Source organism: Leptodactylus fuscus, chromosome 2 (assembly GCF_031893055.1).
Source record: "Leptodactylus fuscus isolate aLepFus1 chromosome 2, aLepFus1.hap2, whole genome shotgun sequence".
NCBI classification, from domain to species: domain Eukaryota; kingdom Metazoa; phylum Chordata; class Amphibia; order Anura; family Leptodactylidae; genus Leptodactylus; species Leptodactylus fuscus.
The window spans coordinates 249308571-249330477 of NC_134266.1; the positions used below are offsets into that span (position 1 = coordinate 249308571).

Sequence of the window (21907 nt, forward strand, 5' to 3'; positions counted from 1 at the left end):
GGGGTGGGTGGGTTCAAAAACGATTAGCAGCACCTGAATAGCCTTTTTAAAGGCTATTCAGGCATATGTTTATCTAAAAATCCGGAAAATCTAATGCTAGAGCCACTTTAAGAGGACAAGTATCCCAGATAAGATGTGCTTATTAGAGATGAGCGAGTACTGTTCGGATCAGCCGATCCGAACAGCACGCTCGCATAGAAATTAATGGACGTAGCCGGCACACGGGGGGTTAAGCCGCCAGCCGGTGTCAAAGCGGAAGTACCAGGTGCATCCATTCATTTCTATGGTGCGTGCTGTTTGGATCGGCTGATCCGAACAGTACTCGCTCATCTCTAGTACTTATCTAAAAATGACTTCTCCCAATGATAGAGCCCCTTTAAGTGAATGGGGCATAGCGGCTGTGCCTGGTATGCAGGGCTTGCCCAGGTGGTTCGGTCAGTTAGTTACTTGGTGGGGTTGTCTGGTATCAGTCCACCACCAATCTAATAGTGATCACCTATCCTAAGAACAGGCTGTCAGTATAAAAGTCTCGAATACCCCTTTTATTAAGGACTTAAGGGACTGTATCAGACACCTGTTGTTACCTGTAGCTGGCGTTGGGATTTTTCAGTGAGTGTATCCTGGTCTAAGGAGGTTGTGGCACACTGGTGGGACATATACATTGTGCCTGTTCATTCCCTGACAGAACATTATAGGTAGCATTTACCGCTACCTTATATTGGATATAACAGCTGTATTATAAAATACATTTCCTTGGGAAAAAAAGTAGCTAAAATTGTTGAGCGCATGCCAGCATTTCTGTAATCTTCTGAGACTCCAGCCCTTCTGAGATAGCATTCTAATAAATAATGCATGTAGTCAAGACCAATAACAATAGATATGTTTTCATGTGGTGAGATCTTTTAGATGCAAGACTGTAATTGCCTTACTTTTATTTTGTTTCATGTCTTTTGCGGTTCCGTTACATACATATTCTAGTGAGATTCGTGTATACCTGCTGAAACGTTTCTTTCTGATAATAATTTATGCATTTTGTTTTCTCTTATCTTGCTGCACACTCGTGATGTTCTTTCCATTGGTTATTAGGGAATGGTAACCTATGTATCCGTTGTTCCCAAACTTTCTGAAGGCAACACCGAATTTTGGGCAAGACTTTTGTTAGGATTCCTCCCCAAATGAAAAGTCAAATCCCTTGTAAATTCCAAAGCAATGAGCATACCTTTGAAATAATGAACAAAATTAAATTATACCGTGCTTTTCACCTTCTTCAATCACGTGATTACAGTTTGACCTGTTTTTTTTTCTGGCATAGGTTGTTGTGCAAACAGGAGATCCCTTTCTGCTGCCTGCAGATATTGATGAGAATTTCCATCTCACCACATATTCATCAGTAATTTCCTTCTGCCCTAACTTACCTCCTTGCTCCTCATCTACCTCACATAATCTGCTCCTTATAACCCCTCTCTCACATGACTCTTCTCAGAGTCAGATCACTGTACCCACATTACCTTCCCCAGTAGTTGGTGCAGCTTTACAAGGCTCTTCAAGGACATTTGTTGGCATTGTCCTCATAACTTAAGGTCCTGGAAGGTCCATTTTAGCATTTAATCCTTACTAAGTGGGTAACGCCTGATAAGAAGGTATGGAGTTGAGTTTAGGAGGAGGAGCTTAATAGATTTTGTTCTACTGTATTCAGGGCCAAGGGAAGACTAGGCTCCTGCTCCAGCCAGTTGTTGTAGAGCAAGGCACAGGATAGTGAGGGAGGATGGTCATGGCAAAAATAAAACTCCAAAATAAAAATGTCAGATTATTGCAAAACTCGCCATGTAGTTATTTCTTATCCAGATATATAATTAAATACGAGTGTGGTTTGGTTAGACGCTGGGTCTAGTGCTTCCTCCTGCTTCCCGAAAAAGGGTTCTCAGAGGCTACTTTTTGGTAGCGTGCCTCTTGGTGAGCGCTTGCTGACTGCAATACATGCCTCTATAACATACTCAAAGATATTTTGTATTTGAGAGGACTGAGAGAAGCAGGATTATAATTCTGAAGAATTGTCTACTATCTAGACTGTTTTGACTGAGCTGTTCGGGGTTGTTGAGAGCAGTGGTTACTTGAGGTCACGTGCGCATGGCAAACAGGCTCTGGATGGCCCAGAAATGACACCAGTGAAGAGTTTGATCTGCTGACGAGCACAAACACAAGCAGCTCCCATAATTTGCTTGTCCCCATACTGACAAAGGTGGCACCTTCATTACCTACCCCTGTCTCTACCAGGACCATTTCCATGTGCTTAGCAGAAGGAAATTTGGTGTCCCCGCGCCCATTGCATGTTCTGCTAATGATAGCTAGCCACTGTATATACATCCATGTCCAACTGTATCTTGTCTTGCCTTCTTTCAATTGTAACAAAAATTCTTTTTTTTTTTTTCTTTTTTTTTTGTAGATTGTGAGCCCCATATAGGGATCACAATGTACTTTTTTTTTTTCCCTATCAGTATGTCTTTGTAGAATGGGAGGAAATCCATGCAAACATGGGGAGAACCTACAAACTCCTTGCAGATGTTGCCCCTGGCAGGATTCGATCCCAGGACTCCAGCGCTGCAAGGCTGCAGTGCTAACCACTTAGCCACCGTGTTTCCCCCTGTAACGAAAATTCTATCTACGCTCTAATATTATAATCACTTACATTTCACTCATAAAACATTCCATTCCAACAACGTTTTGGTGTGTTTTTTTTTTTTTTTTTACTTTCCTAAATCTCCTGCCCCATTGCCATATTTGGTAGCAGTATCCGTATCTGCCTTCTATAATGTTAATGTTCTATTTTCTATTAAACATAGTTTGACAATGAGCAGACTGGACCCATGTGCAGTCACCAGGCCCTGTGTGTGTCCAGCTTTAATTACATGACACATACATTTCTGTCTATGTGTCACGCTCTAATATTGAGACGTCTTCCTATTCTGGCATTGCTGTCAACGTGATGCTGAATTTCCTGTGACACAGACGCAGCTAAACGCTTATTAATTACTTCTCAGCTTGCCGGCTCCTGTTTTGTTGTATGGGGTCTAGCATCATGTTAATATCTAATAGTCTATTCTCTTGCACATTTTTCCCAGAATATTTCCAGAGATCTGGGTGCGTGTCCAAGGGTGTGCATTAAATCTGGTGATATGATGTTTCCAGCAAACACCCTTTGTTATTCTTGCTTAAAGGGGCACAGGAATTTACATCTATTGCATATTTCTATCAATCCCTGACTGTATTTAGTCTATTATCTTGACAATTATATTCATGTAGAAGTAAATTTTGCAATACCACGATTTACACTGTTTAGCCACACGATTTACACTGGTGGCTAAACAGTCTCTTATTTTTAAAGGGGCTCTCAGAGAATTATTTTTGTAGACTCGATAAGTCCTACAAATGGAACCAATAAAATTTAATACTGTAGTTCCCTCTCCCCCCCCAATTCTAACAATGTCCTCCGTGTCTGCCAGAGGCAGGGCCTAATAGGATGCCTGTTGCTGTTACACTGATCGGCACAATACTCTGCATTAATGCAGTCACATTGAAACCAATAGGGAAAAAAGCAGCCCATGCATTTCAATGGGGAGCGCACGTATGCCGGCTCCCATAGAAATGAATGGGATCTGCTTTGTATGCGCTGATTCTGAACGCGTTTTAATGTCCAGAATCAGTCAGCGTATACTTAGTGTGAATGCACCCTAATACACCAGGGAGGATCAGAGCAAGGCAATGGATTTACTCTATAGGTAGGGCTTCTTTTATTTTATCAAAATGACCCTGTTTTTATCTTGAAACTGAATAACCCTATTAAGTCATTCCAGATCTATTTGTAATTGGGATCTTCTACCATGTATTTTACCAGGTACCTTTTTTTTTTTTTTTTTTTGTATTTTTGGAGGTCTCCAGAACTTGAACAACTCTGTACCTGTGGTCTCCCTAGAGCTGAATATAGTAGGATTATGGATACTAGAATCTGCAATATATTCAAACTTTAAAGCAACACTCCAGCAAAGCTATGCAAAGTAGATTCAAAATATGCTATTCCTGTTCTAGTCACTCATGTCTAGTATCTGTACTCATGTCAGTTTCCTGTTTCTCAAAAAAAAAAGCAGAGCTAATGCTGAAATGGACAGACTAGGACCTCACCCCTCGTTCACATCAGCGTTTGGATTCCGTCCAGGGGAGTCCGCATGGGGACCCCCCCCGAACGGAATACCAAAGGCTAGTGCAAAGCCCTGTGCTGTAAAAGCGCACGAACACCATAGACTATAATGGGGTCCATGTGCTTACCTGCAGATGTCCGCAGGGATCATGCAGACAGGAAAGTAGTTCCCAATCTACTTTTCTGTCCGCATGATTCGTGCACGGCAAGCACAAGGATGCCATTATAGTCTATGGCAGTGATTTTCAACCAGTGTGCCGCGACACATGGTCGGGTGTGCCGCAGGGAAAGTTCCCCAAACGCGTGCCAAGATTGGCACGGGAGACCGATTTTGCTGGCACAGCAGCCAGTCCCCGACGTTCGTGTACTTGTAAATGTAGACGGAGCGTTCCTTCACTGCTCTGCTAGAGCTCAGGTGTAGGACACGCCCCCTTCTCTCCCTGCCCACCAATCAGAGATGAGCCTCTGACTGCACAGGATAAGGGCTCCTTGGACCTGCTGCTACACGTGAGGAGGAGCTCCTGCCGTCTGCAGCCCTGAGGAGGAGAGGAAGCTGAACAAAGTGAAAGTAAAAAACCCCACCAGGTTAGTAACTATTCTTATGAATGTAAGGCATTTGGGGTTATTACTTTAGTTTTAGTAACTCCATGTGCCTCACATTAATAGCAATTAACCCCATCATGTCCCTCATATTAACTCCTGTGTGGCTCACATAAGAGTTAATAACATGTGTGACATATGGGGGTACTATATAATGAAGATATTTACTTAATTATTACCTCCATATGTCTCACATATCAGTATCCCTTATGTAAAGCACACAGGGGGTTAATGTGAGGGACATGATGGGGTTCACTGCTATTAATATGAGGCACATGGAGTTGTAACCTGTAATATACATGACCAGACTTTTTATACACAACTGTGGATAAAAGTACAGACCTATACATTTCTAAGGACCCGTATATACAGCCATTCTTTTTGTGGCTGTGTATCTGGGCCAAATTGAAGAGCTGAAAATTATAGAGCAGGTCCTATATGTGCCCTATACATTCCCTATATCTGTCCTATACATCCCCTATATCTGTCCTATACCTACCCTATATCTGTCCTATATATACCCTATATCTGTCTGCATTTGTGGCCCTGTCAATTAATTTTTAATGTTTATATCAGTGAAAACCACATGCGTGCCACTTGTATGCAGAAGGCGTAAGGCTGAGGCCCCACGTTGCATAAACGCAGCGTTTTTGTTGCAGATTTTGCTGCAGTTTATTTCAACCATTTAGAATCTATATTATTAACTATATGTATAATATGTACTGTTTTAGTGTCATTTTGTGCCATTTTGGTTGGTGGTGTGCCCTGGGATTTTTTAAGTGTAAAAAGTGTGCCGCAGCTCAAAAAAGGTTGAAAATCACTGGTCTATGGGGTCTGTGTGCTTTTACAGCACAGCGCTTGCAATTGCATTTGTATTCCATTCGGGGGGTCCCCATGCAGACTCTCTCCGGAATACAAAAGCAGATGTGAACCAACCCTTAGGCTGTCATATTAATGTCCTTGTAAAGCTGCACCACCTGCCTCTAATAACACTGGGGAAGACAATGGGGGCATGGTAGATTTTTTTTTTTTTTTTTTTTTTTTTCTTTTTAATGTGAGCTCACAATCTACATTTTCCCTATCAGTATGTCTTTTTGGAGTATGGGGGAAATCCATGCAAACACAGGGAGAACATACAAACTCCTCGCAGTTGTCCTTGGCAGGATTCGAATCCAGGACTGCAAGGATACAGTGCTAACAACTGAGCCACCGTGTTTCCCCCATGCTAGATGTTAGAACTGAGTGGGTAAAATGGTGATACTGCCTTCTGTGACTATTACTATGGGGCATCACCTGTATCCACGTCAAACCAGGTGGGTTTCGGTTACATGTAGGAGACTTGCCCTCTAACCAAAAATACAGACGTCCGGGTGTGTTAGCTAACTCTCTCGAAGCTGAGCGAGTGCCACCTACTGGATCCACAACACATTTAATTCAAACTCCTCAATTCTAGTCTCAACCATGGGGGCATGGTGACCTGGCTGTGAGAGAGGAGGGAATTGTGGGTAATATGTGAGAAAGGGGGACTATAGTAGGGGGCAGGACTGGAATGAATCTGAGGTCACTTACTATTGATCATTTTCCATACCATCTGCAGGCAGCAGAGAGGGGACTTCCTGTTTGCACCATAACCCTTGCTAGAAAATACGGTTCACGATCCTGTAACTTACTACAGGAGGGGAAGAGGATGGTCTGTCAGATAATATGAGTTAAAAAGATCACTAGTGTCTCTTCAGTGTGTGTAAATAAATATATATATTCAGTCTTTTCCTATTTTTATCCTTACTCTATTGTTTTCTGCCTTTTCTATTGTACAGCGGTATTTGTGTTCTACCTCGCAGTACAAATATTATTTCTTAACTTTTGTTGCTGTGGTGACGGAGCTATCGGTGTAACCACCCAGTAGTTCTACTTAGGTGTGCTTTGTCTTTGCTGCTCTCGCTGCACTGGGCTTTAGATGTGTCTTGTACATTGCTTTTCTGTATGAATGATAAGCTCTGTCACTGCCAGATAATAAAGTCGGGCTTGGCAAATCGCATTTTCTAGTAATGTCTTGCTACTTGCGATAGTAGAGAGTCTTAAGACCAGACTTCTGTATTCTTCTCGTGTTTCTGTTTTAGGATTTTACGCCATTTATTAGAATTTTATTAAACATTTCTGTTATTTTTCATTTCCGGAATTCTTTTGTGCCTTTCATTGTGTCCTACGTATGGGGTGGTAACTGTACAGTATACAGCAGCCTTCCTTCTTAGATTCGTAAGGTGCTGCCGAATATGTTGGCCCTATATAAATAAAGTTATTATTATTTATTAGATGCCAGGTGAGCCCAAAGTTCCAGGCCTGGTCACTGAGATAATGCACCAAGACCCGCTTAGGCACGGTTCACACCTGTGATCGGGGATTCTGATCCTCTCTCCGCATGGAAATTGTGGAGAGAAAAGCGCTGCAAGCATTTTTCTTGCATAGAAGGGAACGGAAACCACACAGACCCCATTATAGTCTATGGGGTCCGCTGGTCTCCTAAGGTAACCGCTTTTTTTATGTGGATTAGGTTTCCATTCAGGGGAGAGGGGGGCGTCCCCAAGCGGACCCTCGAATGGAAACCCATGCACAGATGTGAACCGGGCCTTATAGGAAGCCTATTATATCAGTGACACGGATAGGTTAGGTTTACCTGAATGGTTTACCTGGAAATCCATGTCTCTGTTACCCAGATATTCATTTATTGCACACTATGCATATGCACAATCTGGTGTACTAGAGGAGGCGCTCTTACTCCAAACTATAATGTCCCAGCCTGCTCTAATATGCCCTCTCTTCTTTGAGTGACAGGGCCAGGGAGCCCTAAAATTTCACCTGACCCTGTATTCTTGTATTTGTGCCAGTGTATTAAAGCAGTGTGGGGTATAGTAGTTTGGAAAAATGGAGCTGTCCTCAGATTGTGCATTTGCATATTTGAAATAAATGAATATGTCTACCCGGAAGTAATCAATGTCGTGGGGCAAATGGTGTTACATTTAGGTGAGCCTGACCTATCTGTGCTGCTGGTTTAATATGCTTCACCCTGGTGACACCCCAGACAACCACACCCATGGTCAACATTGTAGACAGCTGGACGTTGGGTTGTTTTTTTGGCTGGTGTTTAACTATATAAACATGTGAACTGTCAAGTGATCGATCTGTTGTAGTCAAACTGACTATATCATGGATCAATCAGTCAGTCCAAATTAATAAGCATGTTTAAACTACTAATAATGACACAGACACTGAGTTCCATATCACATCAGCCATGCTAGCCCCTTAGCCCAGCTCAGCACAACTGACTCTTTATTGAAAAGTACACACACTTAAAGACAAAGAAGGAGGGGTTACTGCATCCTTTGGAATTCCTGAGTGTTGTCCATCTCTCATTGGCTCCAAACTTCAATGTCCAGCCAGACACCTCCTTGCTCCAGTCTGTGGAATTCTGTTACAGGGTGTGTCAAAGAGCAATCAAGCCCCATCTTGGTTTTAAGATCCTTTGTCTCTTTGACTATGCAACCTCACCAAGGAAAAATTAGTATTTCGATAACAAACATGTAATACAAAGTATAAGAATCTTGATTCATGTTCTCAGACTTGACAGATCCTGTTCTCTGGAAGATGAGAAGCTGTCATGGATGTGGTCAGTATGGGGGAAGGAGGGGTCAGCATTTGGCATCTATCTCACACTCCATGCAGTGCTGTCCGCCATCTTAGCCCATTACAAAGGGAGTCACTATTTACTTTATAAATATTATATGGTCGAAAACCACCTTTACGAAATCCTATGTACTCTCCTGACTGTAATAAAATGAAACAGAATTTAAATGCTTGGATTAAGTAAATGGGAACAAAGGAAACAAAAAAAAAAAAAAGTAAATGGGGTTAAAGCGGACCTTGCATCGACTCCACCGGGTCCAATTCTTTCTGTCTTTTTAGCATTTTTCATTCCAGTGATTCTGAGAGTGTTGGAATTCTCCTCTAGCTCGCACAGTTCCTGGCCTGATTATGGTCTTTATTGTCTAGTGGCCATTTTTGGGCTAGAGCCGACAAAGGGGCGTGATTCTCGGCTCTGACATGGTCCACCTCTGATTGGAGGTATCAGAGGGAATCTGAGTTACACTCCCCATGCCGCCTTCTGCCTGACTCCACCTACTTGACAGTATCTGCTACGCCTACAAATCAGAACAGGTATGGAAATAAACTGCACCGGTTGCTCAAGAATGGCGGGGAATAAAGAAAATATTCTAATTGTGTTAAAATTAGTGTAGGTGCAAAAGAATTGGAGATGATGAAGGGTCCTCTTTAAAAAGCTCAGCATGTATTATACAATTCACCAGTATATGTTAATGTGAAGCTGCCATGTAGTCCAAACTATTATGTCCCACATTGTAGAAGGAACTGAACTGATTGATTGTTCTTTTTCTTAGGGTAGTCTTAGTATTAGTTGCCCATAAGGCTGGACAATTAATCACAAAATATCCCAAATCGGAAGTCATTGTAGCCAATCCTGTCTCACTCTGCCAGTGGCTAAGGGATATGCCACTCACTGTACACTATCCAAACAGATATGTGAATTGCCAAAACCGAAATTCAGTGGCATGTAAAAAGGGGAGTGTCCTAAAATCATTCATTTATCATAATCAATTTAAAGGGGTTATGCCACCAAGTAATATCCTCTATCCATAGGATAGAGGGTAAATACCTGATTGGTGGGGTTTGACTGCTGAAACCCCCATTATGCCGAGAATGGGGGTCTATTTCCCTACTGAGAATTCAGCCTGACCGCAGCCAGGCTGAATGTGGGCGTGACTGGGGGTGGACGACGCTCCCCTTGCCAGAGTGCCGGAGACAGCCATAGTAAAACACTCTGGCACTCTTTCACTTCAGTCTTGCTGAATGCGTATCAGCGCAGAGGAATTCCCATTCTTACCTCGTGGCATAACCTGTTTAAAGAGGCTCTAGTTAAACACATCCCCCCTGGTACAGGACATACACACTGAACCCTGGGAATGTGAATGTGAAATTCTCGATGGACCACATCCCGGGTGCTGACCATGTTAGGTTACAGGAAATGGTGAGCTAGTTTCAGTGCCTAGAGGATTGCCCTTGCCAACAGGCTAACATGATGCCCACCCACATATGTTCTTCAGCTCAATAACATGTCCATGACTCAGCCTATTTAGAATATACAATTGGTTTACTTGCAGTGTGGGTTTGTGTCACAAAATTCATTTAGCGTAAATGTTGGCGCCAGAGTGTTTTGCTTCATTCTCTTTTTCTGCTTCTACACCTTATTGGTTTCAACAACGGTAAAATTTGAGTCCATTATCTTGTTCATCTGTGCCAAGTTGTATATTTACTGGGCTCCATGCGCGCGGTTGTTTTTTACGGCTAGCACCCTGCCCCTTAATTTTATACTAACGCCATACACATACCCTTGAATTATCATGGTTGCAGAACTCGGGATAGGTCCTATTTCTGTCTGTTTGGCGGCCCAGGATTAGAGAAGGATTTTTAATAGGTGTGTGGAGGCATTGGCAGCATACCCATGTCATCCGTGTGGTGTTCAACCCCATCCCAGCACATGCAGATGGTCATGTATAGGTAGTCTAAATAATAAGGACAGTAAGAAGTTCTATCTAGAAGATTTTTTTTATTTTTTTATTTTTGAAATTTCTTAATTCTTTGGAAGACTGATAAAGGTCTTTTGCAATAGTTTCCATCCGCAAATGTAAAAGAAGCCCCCAAAAATGTATTTAAAGGGGCTCTATCAGCAAAATCATGCTGATAGAGCCCCACATATGCGTGCATAGCCTTTAAAAAGGCTATTCAGGCACCGTAAATGTTATATTAAACTCCCCCCCCAGTTTTAAAATAATAACTTAAAAAAGAATGTTCTCTACTTACGGAACGTGCACCCTGGACGGGCATTCAGGGCGCGCCGTCTTCTTCTTGCCCGCCTCTTCTTCCTCTGATGTCTTCGGGTCCCGTCCTCCTCCGGCGCTTGCTCGCGGACACTGATAAAAAAAAATAGCCCGGGCGCATGCGCAGTAGCACGCGGCTTCTACTACGGCTACTGCGCATGCGCCCAGGCTATTTTTTTTTTATCAGTGTCCGCGAGCAAGCGCCAGAGGAGGACGGGACCCGAAGATGTCAGAGGAAGAAGAGGCGGGCAAGAAGAAGACGGCGCACCCTGAATGCCCGCCCAGGGTGCACGTTCCGTAAGTAGAGAACATTCTTTTTTAAGTTATTTTAAAACGGGGGGTAGTTTAATTTAACTTTTACGGTGCCTGAATAGCCTTTTTAAAGGCTATGCACGCATATGTGGGGCTCTATCAGCATGATTTTGCTGATAGAGCCCCTTTAATAAAAAACTGATGACAACGGTAGCGTGAAAGCAGCCCAGCAGGACCCTAAGTCTTGGCCCGACACCACTGGCAAAGGCTTTAGGGGGCATTCACACGATGTAATGCGGCGTTGATTCTGACACGTAAACCCATGTCAGAATCAGCGCTGTAAAACAGAATCCCATTTTGATTCAATGGGTTCCGTTTAGCGTGCGTAACACATTGAAATCAATGGGTCAAAAAGCCTCGCATTGATTTCAATGTGTTACGCGAGCTAAACTGAACCCATTGAAGTCAATGGGATTCTGTTTTGCAGCGCTGATTCTGACACGAGTTTACGTGTCAGAATCAACGCCGTGTTACATCGTGTGAATGCCCCCTCATTCTCTTTAGAGTCAAAGGATTAAGAGTTGCAATTCAGCTCTGAGTTTTAGCCACTTTTGGGTGGAGTAAAAAAAAAAGTTACAGACTCCGACTCCAGCTTCAAAGTAGAATTTAATCTAATATTTTAGATTATATTGTGCAATTATTGATATTGTACAGCTAGATGTTTAGTTTCTTACATCTTTACTTCCATAGGAATCGCTGACTTTTTTTTCATGAATTAGAGGATCTTCAGCCTCTTGCCTGAACAGTTGGATTCGGTGGTTTGGCCTATCAATCCACAGCCCATGTTCTATGGTTGACCAGTGTGTAGCAGGGCTTTACCAGTTTGCCACAATTTGATAATTCAGACCTCCAGCTAGCCCATGGCTGTGCGGAGACATCACAGTATTGCCCATGTAATGTATCAGCAATTCCAATAATTCCATTACTTCCAGATGATCGGAATTTCAGGTTTTTCTTTTGTAAACTTGAGTATGGGAACATTGCAGACCCAGTCTGGCGCGCTGTCTCCTGCTGTGAGTGATATGTTGACAGACTGCGATTCCAATCTTCTGAGCTACTCCTTCCAAAGACATTAAAGGCCTTTACTTTCAAGCTGTTGTTCACATGCATTGCAATCTAAGCGTCGCTATCTTATCATCTTGGTGCACATTTTTCTCAAAGCTTTCTTTATATTTCAATTCAAGTCCTCAGGTTAGATATATTTACAAAGCTGTTTCGCGGAGAATGAAAATGCCACAGGAGAACGCACTGAATCTGTAAGCAAAAAATGTTAAATTAAATTTTTTTTTCTCACTGTGTTGAGAGTTATTACCTTATTTGTACCTTCAGCTTCCAACATAGGGCTTGGAAATTAATCGAAAAATTACCAAATCGGAACATCAACTGGATAACCATTGGTTATTTCAGTTCAGGTTTTAGAATACTAGATTCTGCCTGCGACTTCGTCTGCGGGTTGTTGGCGTTGATGATCTGCCTATATACAGAAAATTGCGCCGGCATTTTGGCAGTTCGCAAGCTGTCCTGCTGCTGACCTTGTTCTTCACACCGTGCCTGTGATTGTTCCGGCATCTCAGCAGCTTGCTGGGATGCCATATAATGAGCATGTTGTTGGTGTTGATGATCTGCCTGCTCCGGCTAGCCTGCTGCTGAACTCATTGAACTCATGAACTGTGCCCCTGATTGTTCTGGTATGTCAGCAGCTCGCTGGGACACCATGTAATGAGCATGTTGTTGGCGTTGATGATCCGCATGCTCCAGCCTTCAGCTGGCCTGCCGCTGAACTTGTTTCTTGCACTGTGCCTGTGATTGTTCTGGCATCTCAGCACCTTGCTGGAACGTCATATAATGAGCGTGTTGTTGGTGTTGATGATCCGCCTGCTGCGGCATTTCAACAGCTGTCAAGCTGGCCTGCCGCTGAACTCATTCCTCGAGCTGTACCTGTAATTGTTACGGTATCTCAGCAGCTCGCTGCGACACCATGTAATGCATGTGTTGTTGGTGTTGAACTCTGTGACTTCTGGCTTCCTTCATAGCTGTCGTCGTTTGCGACAAATTAGATTTTCTTTTTCCAGGCATGTTGAAAATTGGCAAACTTCTTCTAATTTGGATTAAAGGTGTTTGCCCATGTCAGTTTGTCATCAGTGCCTGAAGCAGATCAGATAATGTGCAAATGTGTGAACAGTGAGGGTTAGTGTGTGTTTACACAAAGAGATAACAGCCCTGGCTTTCTCAGAAGCTGAGATAAAAGCAGTGTAATATAGTATATGAACATACATAACAGTCATGAAGCCATGTCATTTACCGGGATAAATTTTAATCGAGGTTACAATCTATCTATGTGCCGAATTTCATTCAAAGCCGTTTTTGCGTGATTGAGTAACAAACATCCAAACACACAAACAAACATACAAACTTTCATGTTTATAATATTAGTAGGATTTGCAACGTTCTACCTGCAGTTTCATTCAGACTGAACGTGTCCAAACCTCAACTGGTATTATACTCTGGGGGACTCCAGAATAACATAAGGTGAGGTGCAGGGAAGGTGGTCAAACATAACATAAAAAAAGCCAAAATTTGTGCTCGCTTCAGCAGCACATATACTAAAAATTGGAACGATACAGAGAAGATTAGCATGGCCCCTGCGCAAGGATGACACGCAAATTCGTGAAGCGTTCCATAAAAAAAACAAAAAAAACCCCACAAATTCTCCTTAGTTCCAGTGAGACTTCCTGTTATTTTTCTACCCTTCCCAGGCTCCTAACTTATGTTGGGAACTGCAGCAGCCTGTGACTGGGCCTCAGTGTTCATGTAGTGATGTGCAGGAGCCCAGGAGAGGTGAGTAACACTATTTGTTATGTTTGCTCGCCTCCCATGGGCATCCACTTATTTTACTTTGTCGGGAGGTTCACCTGACATAAACTCACCTCTTGTGGTCCCCTGGGCCTCACAACTGTTATCACGATCTGCTGATACAGTTGACTATGAGGTTGGATTATAATGAGAGCCCTGAAATACACCCCTATTCTAATCCGCCCTGGAGGCATGGTGTTTAATAAGGGGTGTGGACTATAAAATCATTTATAAATTGCAATCGAGGTAAAATGATATTTGATAATTGCACATCACTGCACTTTTTATAGGCTTACAGTTGCTTAGGTCAGCCACTGACTCTGTAAAATAAAAAATGTATTTCCCAGAGCCATAGCTGTAGAAGGCACAGAGGTAGCGATCGCTACTTTTGGGAGCTGGGTCATAGTTGCTACTTGTGTGGTCCCCGTAGTGTTCATTACTGAGCCCCAGGAGTCCCTATGACATATCAAATATACCGCTATTCTAAATGACACTAGATAGCTGTAGGCTCCATTAGAGTTTTTGCCCTGTGGCCCAGGAGCTTCAAGTTACTCCTCTGGTCCTTCCCTCTGTGTAGACTACAGTTTCTACCAGTACATACTGGCTCAGTGTATTGTAATGGATTACCGTATATACTCGAGTATAAGCCGAATTTTTCAGCTTTTTGTGCTGAAAAAGCCCCCCTCGGCTTATACTCAAGCCAGATGTTTTTTGTTTTTTTTTTAGGAGGGGGGGGTCTATGACCAGCCACAATATTAATGTATAGAATCTCCCATAAAATAGTGCAAAAGAAAAAAAAAAGAAGATTTAAGAAAAATAAGTTCTAAATCCCTCCTTTCCCTAGAATACATATAAAAGTAGAAAATGACTGTGAAACACAAACACATTAGGTATCCCTGTGTCTGACAGTGCCCGGTCTACTGAATGTAGGGGATCTGCAGTGCTCCTGTTCCGACGGGAAGGGGTTAATAGGAGCACTGCAGATCCCCTATAGTCAGCCAGACTGAATTTGAAGTGGGGGGAAAAAATCCAGTCCTCAAGCTCAGGGAAGGGGCAGACAGACAACCAAAACACCCCCTCCCTTTCCCCAGCATCTACTGCACCCAAAAACTACGACCATTTTAATTTTTGAAATTTTCCAGTAGCTGCTGCATTTCCCCCCCTTTAAACTCCAAGGATTATGGGAATTGTAGTACATAGGTACATAACGGGGACAGAAGAGAAGGGGGACAGGTAATTATAATCCTGTAGTTATATGTAATATGAAATTAATATCATTCGATGATAACCATGATAGTTTACGTGATCTCTGGCGCTATTAATTCAGTTAAAACCAAGTAGGGAGTACCATGTACAAATTAGAGTATATTCGAGTATCATATATCAGGTGACCTAATCCAGGAGAACTAAGGGAATCGTAGTTCAAAATGAATACAGGAGTTCTTATTATGGACATGGAATTACAATTGTATTTTTACGCAGAAATCAATGGTTTTACATATATTTATTATATACGTATTGTTATTTTTATCATTGATGTATATATGTATGCTTATTCTGTCCTTAACTTGAGGCTTCAGTTAGGTAAAAAGGGTGGATACCATTGAAATCGTATACAATCACAGGTGCAGCGCATAAGCTATTTAATTAAAGCGGTTATATGTACAGAAACCGTTAGAGTTAGTTTAGACCTGCCATGAGTAAGAGGTAGTTCGACCTCGAAACGCGTCGGCGTTCCATACTTTTTAATCACTATGTGTGTATTTTCCTAACTTCTTCTTCACTTTGGAACTTCATTTTTTTGACTTCTATCTGGAAATCTGTACTTTTTAAACCATGAATTAAAAGTTAAATTTTAAACATATCCGAAAAGGACTGCGGACCTATTTTCCTGTTTGCATCTTACTATTGAAGTCTTGCTTCGTGAGTCCAGAAGCTTCTAGGTCGTGCACCCTTGGGGATTATGGTGAATATATGGTGAGTTTCAGTGTTTACTTTTCTGCGTAAATATTTTTTTTTTTTGCGTAAATATTTCTTATCATTTCCCCCCCCTCGGCTTAGACTCGAGTCAATAAGTTTTCCCAGTTTTTTGTGGTAAAATTAGGGGCCTCGGCTTATATTCGGGTCGGCTTATACTCGAGTATATACGGCATGCCAAATGGGTCTAGGGCTCATCAGTTGTTCTTAACACAATATCTGCAATGTTGTGGCTTTTATGGTGTACATTTAGTCGAGGAATACATCAGTAACGAAAAAGCATTCCGAGTCACTTGTTACTATTGGAACTGGTGGTTTACTTTAGTAGGTTCAGATGGGGGGAAAGTGGTTTTGGGACTGATTGAGACATTGGTTTGTTGCATTCAGGGTAAGGTCACACAGGTTTTTTTGGGTCAGGATTTTGAGGCCATATCTGCCTCAAAATCCTGACCAAAAAGATGGCTCCCATTGAAATCAATGGGAGCCGGTCAGTTCTTTTCTCTGGGAGCTGTTTGTTCCACCTGTAGACACTCCCTCCTGACTAGGCTCATTCATTTGGGCCTAATCCGGAGCGGAATGCGTGACTGGATGCCGGTGCATTGCAGTCGCAGTTACCCGCAAGTTACCGCCTCAGGTTCCGGTCCAAAAAACCCCGTGTGAACTTACCCTATCACTGCCAGACCAGAACTATATAGTGCTGACGGCAATCTGTATACAGTAATGTGTCCGCACCCTGTGATTAATTTGGGCCTCTGGGTTATACTGCAGAGCTTGTTCCTAAACGGTGTCCACAGTAAAACCTGTACAAAGCTGCGTTTCCTAAACTTTCCGACAGAGGGACGGTCACCTATACGTGAAGACAGTATAGCATTAACCTTTTTACCTAGATACCAGCAGATTTATAATATAATACACAACCATTATTCTAAAGTGACATTGGAGACAGAGACCTTTCATCAAAATTTGCAGCATGGTCGTGTGCATGGAGCACATTACAGTAGGCTGGATGGAGTTTATTGGCTACTGTCTCTTTACTAAATGATTATATCTGACATATGCGCTGGGAGCTTTCCTACAAACACAGTGTGAACGTACCCTTAGATGTATATAGTGGAGTATGTTGCTGGGTGTTCAAACCTAAATGTGTGCCCTGCAATGATTCCTGGTTTAGTGCTAACTGTTTTCTTCACTAGTATCTCTCCATCTTCTCCTGTCCCTCAGGTAGCTGTTTTATCTGGGATCTTTTTAAGCTCTGTCTCATTTAGAGGATGATTGAAGGAACAGATATAAGACATTCCTAGACCTTGCATCCAAATAAATCAAGTCCACATTGCTTTGATGTCTCCTGAGGTCCCTGGCTTAAATTGTTTTTGCACTCTCTATGGTATATCTGCTGCCACTTATCTTTATTTTACCAGGGTTGTATATTTGTTTCTTTTTTGCTTGAATTTGTAGTGAGAATTTGCACTCATTGACCAAAAAAAAATCACACACCCCGATAGAAATGTGAGAGTGCTGATAAATGTAGCATGCAGAAATGTCTCTGACAGGTGTGGTTCGATTGTACACTGGTTCTTGCCGTGAGAGGGCCTAAGGCTGTATTCACACAGGGTAACGCCAGGCGTTTTTTGTGTGTTTTTTGCACATAGCGCCGCGTATACGCCGCGTTAACGCCGGGCAACGCCACCGCTAAATAGCGCGGCGTTAACGCGGCGCTACGCGGCGTAAACGCGGCGCTATGTGCAAAAAACACACAAAAAACGCCTGGCGTTACTCTGTGTGAATACAGCCTAAGGCTGCTAAGGCATTGCTCCAACTGCTGGTGTGATGATCTGGGAGTAGGGTTGAGCAATCGTGTTCGGAAAAGATCGGATTCCAATCAGCGATCAAGAAAATTACACGATCGCGATTGGAATTCCAAACACAATCTTTTTAGGTGGGATCGAGATCGGTGATTATTTCCCACAATGCTTGGCTACTGGCCAAGCATTGTGGGAAAAGCTAACAATGTTAGCCTTCACACTGAGTATACACTTCGCTGCGGTTCCATAGGAATGAATGGAAGCAGCCGGCACACAGCCTTAACCCCCTGCGTGCCAGCTGCATCCATTCATTCTAATGGGAGACTAGCTAACAACTCTATTAGCTACTTACCTGCAGAGATGGCTGGTCCGGTGCCCAGTGTTCTCGTTCTTCTTCGCCTCGCTGCCCCAGCCTCCCAGGTTAATGTTAAAGAGCTAGGAAGAAGGTGGGGCTTGTGGCTTAGGAGAGTGTGGGCGGGTACAGGGCGGGGAGACTTGATGGTGGGGGCAGCGAGGCGAAGAAGAACGAGAACACCAGGCACCGGACCAGCCATCTCTGCAGTTAAGTGGACACCAGGGGGGACTAAATAGACAGAGGATTAAAAAAAAATCCTCTGGCTACTTAGTGATTTAAGGAAATCACTACACAACATGGATTCTAACAATTAAAATGTTCAATTGTCAGATTCCATGCTGTATAGTGAATAGGATTGTTTTTAAAATCCGATCTCCGATTAGTAAAAAAAATCCCATTAACTTCCATTGGGATCAAGATGGGGTTTGAATGAAAAATGATCAGAAGTCGAATTTCAAAATCGATTCTGAAAAGTCAAGATCGGCTCAACCCTATCTGGGAGCCGTCAGATATGCAAATCCGTCACCTCTAGTAGTGATACAAGAGGTACTAAAACTCAGTGATATGTGTAAGACATCCTGTGGCCACATATGTTGACTCTCATGGCAGGGCTTCCACATGGAATTTTTCAGCAGGATAATGCTTGCCGATGCACAACAGAGATTTCCAGAGATTGCAGAACTTCCTTGGCCTGCCCCGTTACCAGATTTATCTCCAGTCAGGCATTTAAACTTTTTCAGCATGTGAGCTACTTTATAAACTGACCAAGGCAAAAGATCTACTACCCACTTCTTGTGGGGGCGGGCCTGGGGCGGGCGTGTCTGTGGGCAGGGTTGGACAGAGCATGAGAGCAGGAGACAGCGGCGTTCTGTGGCCGCCCAAGGATCCCCGGTGTCTGCTTGTTCACAGCGCAGGCTGAGAGTTATCTCTGGACACTGGCAGTGTCTGGAGATGACTCTCAGCCTGCGCTGTGAACAAGCAGCACCCCAGCTCCCTCCATCTCTAAGAGTGGCCTGCAAGTGTCCGGAGTGCTTGTTCACAGTGCAGGCTGAGAGTCGACTCTCAGCCTGCACTGTGAACAAGCAGACTCCGGGATCCCTGGCTGCATCCCGCGATCAACCCATACGTCCTTTGCAATCGACCGGTAGATCGCAATTGACGTATTGGGCACCCTTGCTTTACAGCATAGTCCTTTCCATAGGCAGTAATAGTCTGGAACTTTACTTGTTACGTTCTATGGGAGAGTCTTCTAGACATGCTTTGTGCAGGCAGTGGGAGTAGATAAACTGTGACCGCAGCTATTGTCAGTAGTGGATGCAATCCTGGGTTACAATGGGTGTTATCTGTATAGTTTTGACGTTCCCTTGTGATCCTGTCTTGTTTGTGATGTAAATGAGGTGACTGCTGCAAAGAAAACCCTGCAGAATCCCCAGATGCCATATTACAAATAAAACCTGATCAATTGCTTTGGGATTTGCATTAGTTTGTGTTTGCTGGCTGTCCACACTATCAGAATTCTGCCCAGGTTTGTTTTATCCAGTTTATATCCCCTGTTGACATATATGTAAGAGTTTATAGGAGTATAATTTCCTCCAAAAAATTCCTTTCACATCATGTTCAGGCTATAAGCACAGGTTGTATGTTTGAAGCATGTTGGCAAATGTAGGCACAGGCTTTCCTATACGGGTGCATACCTTTGCATTCAATCCCATTTTTAAGAAATTTTTTATTTATTTATTTTGTCTGGATACAATTACTAGTATTTTGAAAAGTGTAATTCACTAAAAACAAAAATATTTGAATGAAATTCCTCTGACTTTTAAGAGGGTTATTTTGGGACTTTTAAAGAGGACCTTTCACCTCCTGGGGCACATGCAGTGTAACACACCGCTAGAAAGCCGACAGTGCCCTGAATTCAGCGCAATATTGGATTTCCCGTTCTGTGCACCCGGTGAAGAGCGATCGGTACCGTAGCTCTTCACTGTCAGAAGGGCGTTTCTGACAGTCAGTGAGAGGGGGCGTAGCTTACTGCCCAGCGATGATGCTGAGCGGTGAGGAACGCCACCCCTAGTACTTGTCTATGAACGAATACTATCAGGAGGGGAGGGGGGCGTTCCTCACCACTCTCACAATGCAGCGCTATAGGCGCTACTTTGAGGAAGGGCGTTCCTGACTGACTGTCAGAAACATCCTTCTGACAGTGAAGAGCTGCGGTACCGGCACTGATAGCTCTTCACCCGGGGCACAGAACGTGAAAGCCGATGTAAATTTAGCGCACTGTCGGCTTGCTAGTAGTATATAATAACTCATGTGCCCCAGAAGGTAAAAGGTCCTTTTTAATTGAATAGGTCAATTTAAGATTCTTGGATTGGGATTTTGGTTGAGGCAGCACGCAGAGACCCAGTGGTATCTCTGATCACAGGCACTTATCCCCTCACATGTTGCTTTCACTCACCTCCCCTCCCTCTCCGAAGGTTCCTGCACCTCAAAACGATGGGACCCTTTTGATTGCTATGGCAGCAAGGAAACCTTCTGAAAGCTTTCGGGTCTGCCATAGAAGTGTAACTATAGAGACTCGCCTGTAGATAGATACAGAGATAGATAGAAAACTTCTTAGACTTCTGTTCTGCAATTTCTAAAGTTTCTCTTTTGTATTATTTGGAATATTTTGTCTTTATGGAGCATCTCCAGAATACTGGAGACTGGCACGTCTCCTATGTGCATGCCAGCTGTCATATTGCTGGAGTGGGCGATTTGTCAAGCCATGTCTCGTGTGAATGTTAAATCATTGCAAGAAAAGAAATGAAAAAGCGGCAGCGGCAGACACAGTGTCTGACAAGTCACCGCGCAGCGATTCGGATCTTTGGTACATTCATAGCCATTTTAATATCCACCAGAAATGGTCTTTGGAAACTCTGAAGAAGTTTCTCCTCTGTCGGGATGGATCGGCCTTTGAGCGGCGGATATTGTTATAAGTCACATGCCACAGGCCAGTCTAGGGTTGATATATAAGCACTTATCTAGGACTGCCAATCTCTCTATAACGTGCCAAGGTCTTCTGACTGGTAAGCAGTAACTGTGCCTGGGGTGAAAGCTAAGTGAGGACAATGGCGTATATTCTGCCGCAGACATTTTTACCACGACTGGTAACATGCACAAGTGTGAGGGATGCTGATGTTTGGATTGCTTTTATGACCTTCTTTTTGTGCCTTGTCAAAATCCACTATATGAAGTGCCGCGCCGCGTATTTGTTTGGACAGATTATCCTTGTATTGTGGGCATGTCAGTGTGAATTAGATTTAGTGGATACAGTAAACCCCACCAGTATCTAAAGGGAGATGCTTGTATGTCTTTAGAAAACACAAAGGCCACTCGAAATAATAGATGGCTGTGCACATTAGATGAATTTCATCCGGCTCCCGAGTCCATCTAATATATATGGGGCTGTCTCGATAGCATATGATGGGAGAAAGAAGGGGTTGGGGATATCCATTGTACTATCGGGAGAGGCAACCACCACCAGAGGGGACTTGTTTCATTCTCCTCTCCCTTATAAGAAGAAATGCATACACATTGGGGTTTGAAGACATAACTGGTAGAAGTCACTTATTGACCACAGAGGTCACGTGGTTGCAGGAGGAATGAAGCGTAGTGTGCAACTGAACAGGCCGAGTGTGTGGATTTTTTTCCTAATGTTACACCTATCCAGGCTCCTCCATAGTTTGTCCAATTCCTGGACAACCTCTTTCAAGGAGAATGTCCCTCAGAGGCTTCTCTGCACAGTATAATATCCCATAGTGGCTCCTCCACATACAAATCAAATCAAATAGGCTTTATTGGCACATCCGAATAGATATTTGGCTATAAT

General features: G+C 43.2%; 1 protein-coding gene and 1 non-coding gene across 3 annotated transcripts in view; both read left to right on the forward strand.

The window, feature by feature from the left end:
* FNDC3A (fibronectin type III domain containing 3A) overlaps positions 1-21907 on the forward strand; it is a 183247-nt gene that overhangs the window by 61633 nt on the left and 99707 nt on the right. The gene's annotated exons all lie outside the window — the stretch shown is intronic.
* Positions 13632-13739, forward strand: LOC142196346 (U6 spliceosomal RNA). The gene has a single exon (XR_012715190.1). It is a non-coding gene; the product is annotated as a U6 spliceosomal RNA (small nuclear RNA).